The sequence below is a fragment of the Cherax quadricarinatus genome, chromosome 92 (assembly GCF_038502225.1).
Source record: "Cherax quadricarinatus isolate ZL_2023a chromosome 92, ASM3850222v1, whole genome shotgun sequence".
NCBI lineage: Eukaryota > Metazoa > Arthropoda > Malacostraca > Decapoda > Parastacidae > Cherax > Cherax quadricarinatus.
This window is the reverse complement of record NC_091383.1, coordinates 6,669,237-6,680,126: the sequence shown is the minus strand read 5'-3', so window position 1 is coordinate 6,680,126 and position 10,890 is coordinate 6,669,237. Positions and strand designations below refer to the sequence as shown.

The window sequence follows — 10,890 nt, the reverse complement described above, 5'->3', positions numbered from 1 at the left end:
GATGGTGCAACATACCCCTAACGAAAAGTAGTGGCGCCATTATTACACAGAAAACACTAAGTGTCTGGGGCCCAAGACTGTTCAACGGCCTCTCACCAGGCATAAGGAGGATTATCAAATGGTATACAATACCGACAGGTTGGTAGATAAGACACATAGGCAACAGTTAGACAACTTTATTCCGAAACGTTTCGCCTACACAGTAGGCTTCTTTAGTCGAGTACAGAAAGTAGGCGGGAGCAGTAAAGATGTATAGGCGAAACGTTTCGGAATAAAGTTGCCTAAATGTTGCCTATAAGAAGGATTACCAATAGGCTCCGGGCTGTCTTCAAGAGGGAGCTGGACATATCTAAAGTTAGCACCCGATTAGCCGGGCTGTGGTTTGTACGTTGTACGTGCGGCCAGCAGTAACAGCCTGATCGTTCAGGCACCGATCCCCTGAGAGACATGGCTATGGACTGGGCCAGGGGGGCGTTGACCCCCGGAAGGCCCTCCAGACAGAACTTGGTAATTTTTCCATTATTTGCACTTGTAAATTTTAGGAAGTTGAATGCCGAAGTGTTATAATCATGGGGGAGCGCTAAACCAGTAAGGTTATACAGTGCATGTGGGGGGGGGAGATGGAAGGTCTTCAGGGTCAATTCAGGAAACTGGAACACAGATCCAATTCCCTAGATCAAGAGCCCCTCACCAGCGTCAAGGAACCTCCCTTGAGGGACCCTAGATCAAGAGCCCCTCACCAGCGTCAAGGAACCTCCCTTGAGGGACCCTAGATCAAGAGCCCCTCACCAGCGTCAAGGAACCTCCCTGGAGGGGAAAAATAAATACAAAACTTAGTGACAAAACTCATAGCATAATCAAGGACATTGTGGTACAACTACCCAAAACTGATATGGTACAATAAAACTGTACAGTAATGAAACTGCCACAAAGGTGGTTCTGGAACCACTGTTTACTACTGCCGGCAGCACACTGCTGGAATATTGCTGCACACTGCTGCATACCGAGAGAATAAAAAAACGTGTAGGACACATGTTAAACTGCAGGAAAAAAAAGCCTACACGAGCTCATCTCTATTTATGTTTATCCATGATGAACTTATCGCTTCAAAATTATGTATAAATTTCAGGTTAAAACCATTATAATTCATCCTAGTTCAGAAAAATTACCGCGCATGTTTGTGTACCTAGAGTGTACGTTTCCTGGATTAAAGAGTTTTTGGTCTTAAAGATGCGCTAAACCCATTGGAGCATTAACAATGAGGCTTGATTCAAGGAAAGTAGCTTCAGTTTCCTGGAACAAGAGCTCTATAAACATTAGCACATCTCTTAAATGTACTCCAGACTCCAGGTGTCGTAAAAGTTTATTGTTATTTGTTTACCTTTTTGTACCAACTTATTGTTCCGTGCTCGTTGACTAGCTCAGTTTTGATTTTTTTTTTCATCCTGTCGGTGCAATTTGAGTTTACAACTGTAGGCTTTTAACCTAAAATTTTAACTATATTTTAAGTTGTTTAGCGGTGTCAGTTTTAAGTGTTCTCAGCCTCATAGTAACTTTCTTTTCGTGGCGAGTCGAGTTTCGTCGATAGTTCTTTTAATTTTCCTATTAGTAATAAAAAAAACGCTTTTCTATAACACTGATTAACTTTCAGCTTTATATTTGACAGGTTATCCAGCCACAAGGCAAGATGAGGCTCCTGTGTGGTATTTCAGTGATGGTGATGGTTTCCTTGGCTGAAGTCAAAAGCGCCACTAACTTCTTAGCTCACAGACGCTTACCTGTCCGATGCTACAATATCGGTACCAAAGAGTACCCGGACCCCTACGCCTTCGTCAGGCCAGAATTCGCCATGATCTTCCCTATATACCCTAATTTCATTACTGGAGTTGGCTGCTGATGCATTCTTGGAGTCAGCCGCTGAAACATTTTGAAAGATCGTATGTAAGAGTTATTCATCCCGGATATGTTCTCCTCCAGGTCATCCATACCTGGAGATTGTTGTTCCAGGTTATCCATTCAGTGAGGTCATTCTGTACCAAATCATCCATTCCTGGAGCGAGTTCTGTTTATACTTCAGCACTAGAGTATCCATTATTCACTCCATACCCATCCTGTGGACGGTAGTCAAAAGTTTAGAGGTACACAATTGGTCCAGGGACTGGACTCCAAAGTTATGATAAATGAACAAGTTACAGAGGTTTGTAGATGAATGGTTCAGAGAACCGACACATTGATAAATTAGACACATGTACAACTCATGGGTGTCTTTATTGAGGAAACGTTTCGCCACACAGTGGCTTCATCAGTCCATACAAAGGAGAATCTTGAACAGGGGGAGAATGAGGTAATCAGTCCCTCAACCTTGAGTCGATGTGGTCAGTCCATCAATCTTGAATAGAATACAGCATATGGGCGGAGGAGCTTATAAACCATAGGCAGACACTGCAACTTCTTGGGATCTTAATACTTGGGAATTCTTCGCTTGCCTAACCCTTGGGCACGACCTACTTGGGCACGACCTACTTCCACATTGAACAAATGTGACACCACCTACGACTGCTGCACCTCTCCTGTCATACGGTTTATAAGATCCTTCTCCACTCATATGCTGTATTCTATTCAAGATTGATGGACTGACCACATCGACTCAAGGTTGAGGGACTGATTACCTCATTCTCCTCCTGTTCAAGATTCTCCTTTGTATGGACTGATGAAGCCACTGTGTGGCGAAACGTTTCCTCAGTAAAGATACCCAAGAGTTGCACGTGTCTAATTTATCAAGTTACAAAGGTAATGAGCTCCAGGTAGAGCTTCCTGTGGACGGTAGTCAAAAGACTACTAGAGGATATAATATGTCCAGGGACTGGGCAGCAGAGTTCTGTTAACCAGAAAACATTAGTAATGAATTATTTACGTGAACATTAAAATGGTATAAAATACCGACAGGTTGTTAGGTAAGACACATATGCAACAGTTAGGTATCTTTATTTCGAAACGTTTCGCCTACACAGTAGGCTTCTTCAGTCGAGTACAGAAAAGTTGATAGAAGCAGAAGATACTTGAAGACGATGTAATCAGTCCATCACCCTTGAAGTTTTGAGGTAGTCAGTCCCTCAGTCTGGAGAAGAGCATTGTTCCATAGTCTGGAACAATATGGAGTTTAAGTGACAGGATGGAGCCTTATATAGCGCCAGGAGGTGAGACGTAGGTCACTAGTAGAGGTAAGAATGTTGTCGTTGGAAGGTCAGGTCCCTCTCAAATCCAGCCATTCTCACTAGTAGAAGTTGACAAAGTTGATTTCAGGTCTGTACCAAGATACCCTTGTGTTGCAGTGTCTGACAGTGAATAAAATGGTATGTGTCTTCCCTAGCAACCTGTCGGTATTTTATACCATTTTAATGTTGAAAATGGTATAAAATACCGACAGGTTGTTAGGTAAGACACACATGGAGCAGAACTCTTCTCCAGACTGAGGGACTGACCACCTCAAAACTTCAAGGGTGATGGACTGATTACATCGTCTTCAAGTATCTTCTGCTTCTATCAACTTTTCTGTACTCGACTGAAGAAGCCTACTGTGTAGGCGAAACGTTTCGAAATAAAGATACCTAACTGTTGCACATGTGTCTTACCTAACAATTATTTACGTGTTTATATCTAGCTACAATCGTAACGAGTTATGTAGACATTAATTAGGCCACAAAAATAAATTGCTTTATATTTTAGCAAGGTATTTAAAAAAAAAAAAAGTGTCTGCATGTTATTTACAGTGGGCAAAGTCTAGGTACTTTTCAGAAGTGGCAGTACGGAATCCAGCACAATTAATGTACGTACATTGAGCTCCTGCATACTTGATCTTTAGTGTGTGATGAATGGTCTTGAAAACTGAGAAGTTGAAGCATTAAGACACTTGTGCAACATATGGGAATCTTTACTGAAGAAACGTTTCGCCACACAGTGGCTTCATCATTCCAATACAAAGCAGAAAGGTGTAAGGAAAGGAGTAGTTCGAGGTAATCATTCCCTCAGCCTGGAGTCTATAGACTGGACACATCGACTCAAGGATTGATTACCTCAAACTACTCCTCTTATACCTTCCTGCTTTGTATTGAACTGATGTAGCCACTGTGTGGCTACATCACTGTGTGGCTACAATAAAGATTCCCATATTCTGCATAAGTGTCTCCAACTTCATCAGTATCTAAACATAAGATAAGATTTCGTTCGGATTTTTAACCCCGGAGGGTTAGCCACCCAGGATAACCCAAGAAAGTCAGTGCGTCATCGAGGACTGTCTAACTTATTTCCATTGGGGTCCTTAATCTTGTCCCCCAGGATGCGACCCACACCAGTCGACTAACACCCAGGTACCTATTTGCTGCTAGGTGAACAGGACAATAGGTGTTAGGAAACGTGTCGGATTTTCCACCCGCCGGGAATCGAACCCGGGCCCTCCGTGTGTGAAGCGGGAGCTTTACCCACCAGACCACCGGGCCACATCCAGATGTTATAACATCCTCGCCAGGCTGATACGTCCCAGTATGGACAGATCAATAAGCTCCGTAATAATAATGAGCTAGAATGAAGGATGATTACGTAGTCTCACGGCTTATAATTTTGTCACGTTGTGCAAGAAAGGTATAAAATACCGACAATATGAATGTTTCACATTGTCGGTATTGTATACCTGTCTTGCACAACTTGTCAGACACTGCAACATCATGGAATCTTGGTTCAGAGGACATCTGGAAATAAATGGTATAAAATACCGACACTAAGGTATTTGAGGAGGTAGATCATGGTAATGAATATGATATTGTGTATATGGACTTCAGTAAGGCTTTTGACAGGGTCCCACATCAGAGACTATTGAGGAAAATTAAAGCACATGGAATAGGAGGAGAAATTTTTTCCTGGATAGAGGCATGGTTGACAAATAGGCAGCAGAGAGTTTGCATAAATGGGGAGAAATCAGAGTGGGGAAGCGTCCACAGGGGTCAGTGTTGGGCCCCCTGCTGTTCACAATCTACATAAACGACATAGATGAGGGCATAAAGAGCGACATCGGCAAGTTTGCCGATGACACCAAAATAGGCCGTCGAATTCATTCTGACGAGGACATTCGAGCACTCCAGGAAGATTTGAATAGACTGATGCAGTGGTCGGAGAAGTGGCAGATGCAGTTTAATATAGACAAATGCAAAGTTCTAAATGTTGGACAGGACAATAACCATGCCACATGTAAACTAAATAATGTAGATCTTAATATTACGGATTGCGAAAAAGATTTAGGAGTTCTGGTTAGCAGTAATCTAAAACCAAGACAACAGTGCATAAGTGTTCGCAATAAAGCTAACAGAATCCTTGGCTTCATATCAAGAAGCATAAATAATAGGAGTCCTCAGGTTGTTCTTCAACTCTATACATCCTTGGTTAGGCCTCATTTAGATTATGCTGCACAGTTTTGGTCACCGTATTACAGAATGGATATAAATTCTCTGGAAAATGTACAAAGGAGGATGACAAAGTTGATCCCATGTATCAGAAACCTTCCCTATGAGGATAGACTGAGGACCCTGAATCTGCACTCTCTAGAAAGACGTAGAATTAGGGGGGATATGATTGAGGTGTATAAATGGAAGACAGGAATAAATAAAGGGGATGTAAATAGTGTGCTGAAAATATCTAGCCTAGACAGGACTCGCAGCAATGGTTTTAAGTTGGAAAAATTCAGATTCAGGAAGGATATAGGAAAGTACTGGTTTGGTAATAGAGTTGTGGATGAGTGGAACAAACTCCCGAGTACAGTTATAGAGGCCAGAACGTTGTGTAGCTTTAAAAATAGGTTGGATAAATACACGAGTGGATGTGGGTGGGTGTGAGTTGGACCTGATAGCTTGTGCTACCAGGTCGGTTGCCGTGTTCCTCCCTTAAGTCAATGTGACCTGACCTGACTAGGTTGGGTGCATTGGCTTAAGCCGGTAGGAGACTTGGACCTGCCTCGCATGGGCCAGTAGGCCTTCTGCAGTGTTCCTTCGTTCTTATGTTCTTATTACCTGGAGTTTACCTGGAGAGAGTTCCGGGGGTCAACGCCCCCGCGGCCCGGTCTGTGACCAGGCCTCCTGGTGGATCAGAGCCTGATCAACCAGGCTGTTGCTGCTGGCTGCACGCAAACCAACGTACGAGCCACAGCCCGGCTGGTCAGGAACCGACTTTAGGTGCTTGTCCAGTGCCAGCTTGAAGACTGCCAGGGGTCTGTTGGTAATCCCCCTTATGTATGCTGGAAGGCAGTTGAACAGTCTCGGGCCCCTGACACTTATTGTATGGTCTCTTAACGTGCTAGTGACACCCCTGCTTTTCATTGGGGGGATGTTGCATCGTCTGCCAAGTCTTTTGCTTTCGTAGTGAGTGATTTTCGTGTGCAAGTTCGGTACTAGTCCCTCTAGGATTTTCCAGGTGTATATAATCATGTATCTCTCCCGCCTGCGTTCCAGGGAATACAAATTCAGGAACCTCAAGCGCTCCCAGTAATTGAGGTGTTTTATCTCCGTTATGCGCGCCGTGAAGGTTCTCTGTACATTTTCTAGGTCAGCAATTTCACCTGCCTTGAAAGGTGCTGTTAGTGTGCAGCAATATTCCAGCCTAGATAGAACAAGTGACCTGAAGAGTGTCATCATGGGCTTGGCCTCCCTAGTTTTGAAGGTTCTCATTATCCATCCTGTCATTTTTCTAGCAGATGCGATTGATACAATGTTATGGTCCTTGAAGGTGAGATCCTCCGACATGATCACTCCCAGGTCTTTGACGTTGGTGTTTCGCTCTATTTTGTGGCCAGAATTTGTTTTGTACTCTGATGAAGATTTAATTTCCTCGTGTTTACCATATCTGAGTAATTGAAATTTCTCATCGTTGAACTTCATATTGTTTTCTGCAGCCCACTGAAAGATTCGGTTGATGTCTGCCTGGAGCCTTGCAGTGTCTGCAATGGAAGACACTGTCATGCAGATTCGGGTGTCATCTGCAAAGGAAGACACGGTGCTGTGGCTGACATCCTTATAAACACATATGCAGTATAATGTGATCCTTTATTGACTACGTTTCGCCCACACAGTGGGCTTTTTCAAGTCCCTTCCACCTGGGGTGGAAGGGACGCGAGTATTTATAGTCAGGTTCAGAATGCTGAGGTCAGGTGGAGAATGCTGCATCTGATGATGTACCGAGTGGGGTTATAGAGTCTAAAATCTTGGGTTTTAGACTATAGCCCCACTCGGTACATCATCAGATGCAGCATTCTCCACCTGACCTCAGCATTCTGAACCTGACTATAAATACTCGCGTCCCTTCCACCCCAGGTAGATCTGTTTGTGACTTGAAAAAGCCCACTGTGTGGGCGAAACTTAGTCAATAAAGGATCACATTATACTGCATATGTGTTTATATTTTCAGAGGACATGTACAAGACCTTCTTCACGGCTGCAACAACTAACCCATCTCTTTGGGAAGGACCTACTTCCACTGGGGAATCCCGCCTACCAGTGACTATGCCCTCGTCTGCTACCCGATCTTATCCACTGACGTCTATATAAGAACATAAGAAAGAAGGAACACTGCAACAGGCCTACTGACCCATGCGAAGCAGGTCCATGCCACCACCCGGTCTAGAACAATGACCACCTAGTCAGGTCACTTCCACTTAAGGAGCACGGCACCAGACCTGGTAGCCCAGTCTAGTCAGGTCCAACTCACACCCACTCATGTATTTATCCAAACAGTTACTTGGTGATCTCAGCTCCGGCTCTGTTACCAGTATATTAGGGAGGTTCAATCACCACCACCAGATGTATTATAATAAAAAAGAAGCGCTAAACCCCAAGGGTTATACAGCACCACCACATGTAGACCACACGAAATGTAAACTTTGCCAGATGGTCAGTTGTCATACTCTTGTGTACTGGAATGCGATAAAATTTATGAATTCAGACAACTCACTCAGAAGTTAGTTTAATATGTTTATTATGCACCCCATACCCATCCTGTGGGCGGTAGTCAAAAGATTACAGAGGTACATAATGGGTCCAGGAACTGGACTCCAAAGTTTTGATAGCTGAGCAAGTTACAGAGGTAATGAACTCACAATTTACAAAGGTAATGAACTCACAATTAACAAAGGTAATGAACTCCAGGTAGGTCTGGTCACAATCATGACAAGTTACAAAGGTATCAGAAGTGGTCAAGAAATGTTAAAGTATTTGATCCACAATGGTATATTACAAACCATTCTGGAAAAATACCTCCACTTTGCTCACTTTACCACTTGTTTTTTGGGTTGTGACCTAATTCATGTCTGCATGAATAACTCACGATTGTGACCAGATATAATTCTGGAGTGTTCAGTTACTTATAAATTCTTGAAATATTTAAGGAATTTTTCTCCTTGTTAAAGTATAAATTTCTTACTCTCGGCCTACCAAGTAAATTAGCACAAATGGCGGGTAATATTATACCGACGAGAATAATAATGGCTGCGATAGATGCTGTAAATGTCGCTATCATTTATTTCAAATAAACTCAAAATAGAAGCTCAAAATATGAAAGTAATGTGCTCTTTCATATTGCATCAGTCAGTATCACCAAGGAGAATATTCTGAAAGATGGAGGTAACTGTTCTTGCCACCAAAATATGACCGGAGCCCAGACTGAGCTACTGGCGCAAGTGTATAGCCTAGTGTAATGGATGCAATGAATTTTATGTGGGAGACATGCAGAGACCTTCAGACAAGCCTTGAAGAACAAATGAACTTACAGGAGACATGCAGAGACCTTCAGACAAGCCTTGAAAAACAAATGAACTTGCAGGAGACATGCAGAGACCTTCAGACAAGCCTTGAAAAACAAATGAACTTGCAGGAGACATGCAGAGACCTTCAGACAAGCCTTGAAGAACAAATGAACTTGCAGGAGACATGCAGAGACCTTCAGACAAGCCTTGAAAAACAAATGAACTTGCAGGAGACATGCAGAGACCTTCAGACAAGCCTTGAAAAACAAATGAACTTGCAAGAGACATGCAGAGACCTTCAGACAAGCCTTGAAGAACAAATGAACTTGCAGGGGACATGCAGAGACCTTCAGACAAACCTTGAAGAACAAATGAACTTGCAGGAGACATGCAGAGACCTTCAGACAAGCCTTGAAAAACAAATGAACTTGCAGGAGACATGCAGAGACCTTCAGACAAGCCTTCAGGAACAAATGAACTTGCAGGAGACATGCAGAGACCTTCAGACAAGCCTTCAGGAACAAATGAACTTGCAGGGGACATGCAGAGACCTTCAGACAAGCCTTGAACAAATGAACTTGCAGGAGACATGCAGAGACCTTCAGACAAGCCTTGAAGAACAAATGAACTTGCAGGAGACATGCAGAGACCTTCAGACAAGCCTTGAAAAACAAATGAACTTGCAAGAGACATGCAGAGACCTTCAGACAAGCCTTGAAGAACAAATGAACTTGCAGGGGACATGCAGAGACCTTCAGACAAACCTTCAGGGACGAATGAACCGGAATGAGAGGGGGTAAAACCAACACCGCATCCGTAGTCTCTCGCAACTTTCATTTTTACGTCATGAACTGGGGAAGAGCGCAGCTGTTGCACCACGAGAACGAGTGAATTCTGGGAACTGCAGTGATCCATCTCACCAAAACCAGTTGAATGTAAATGTTGTCTGGACCCACTGCCTACATTGAATGAGTTTCGTATAATCATATAATCAAGCTTAGATGTATAATGGTAAGATTGGTCAGGAAACAGTACAAGTGTTTCCTGGCGCTGGTCTTGGTTATATGATGATCCGTCGCTGAAGCTTCTGGTCATCTGACCGAGGCCTTCCACTGGCTTACCACTCCACTTAAAAAATTAAGGTTATAATTATATATAATTATAGTCATTTTTATTTTTATTCTTCTATACCATTGTACTGCTTAACGTATAATCACAGGCGCCACAATGCTGCAATTCTTCATTCTTAAAAGCAGATATATAGTAAAATTATATCAAAACTGACCAACAGATCCCTGGCAGTCTTCAAGCTGGCACTGGACAAGCACCTAAAAGTCGGTTACTGATCAGCCGGGCTGTGGCTCGTACGTTGGTTTGCATGCAGCCAGCAGCAACAGCCTGGTTGACCAGGCTCTGATCCACCAGGAGGCCTGGTCACAGACCGGGCCGCGGGGGCGTTGACCACCGGAACTCTCCAGGTAAACTTTTCTCTGAAGGTCTTTAAAATCAGTTTATAGAAAAACCGAGACTGCAAATATAGGACTCGATGGAAATAAGTCTCTGACCTTTTTCTGGGTTATTCTAGGTAATCTACACATGTTGCTATGTATAATAATCAATGTAGCTATTTGTGTATACATGAATAAACTAACTTGCTATAATATTACACTAGATTAAACATTTTTTTAGTAATAACGTTGAGTAATCAACTACAATTATGAAAATTAAGTAACACAGACATTTACACCACTAATATTTTAGCTATTTCTGCTTCAACACTTTTCTTCTTGCATGAAGGAACGTACAAGCGCCTACATATGAATTAAATACACACTTTCACGCACACAGCCAGGGTCCCCACGGTAAGAGCGGCGGCAGTTATCAACTCTTCACTGAACTGTACGAGATCATGGCAGGAGCACAAGGACAAGGGAATTATTATCAAAAAGAAGTGCTAAGCCACAAGGGCTATACAGCGCTGCAGGGTAGGGAAGGAAGCGAGGGTATCGGGTGGCAGAAGGGGGGGGGGAGGGATGATTAGTAGGTTACAGAAAGCAGCGGGGCAAGGGATAGTGCAGGGGTAGAGGGTAGGAAGAGATTGAGGTAGAAAG

The 10,890-nt window shown here is 43.2% G+C and overlaps 1 long non-coding RNA gene across 1 annotated transcript in view; it reads right to left on the bottom strand.

The window, feature by feature from the left end:
- Positions 1–1,953: 1,953 nt before the first annotated feature.
- Positions 1,954–10,890, bottom strand: part of LOC128698362 (uncharacterized) — a 48,208-nt gene continuing 39,271 nt past the window's right edge. Inside the window, exon 3 of the long non-coding RNA XR_008408457.2 lies at positions 1,954–2,111. This is a non-coding gene — a long non-coding RNA (uncharacterized lncRNA). The remainder of the gene's footprint in view (positions 2,112–10,890) is intronic.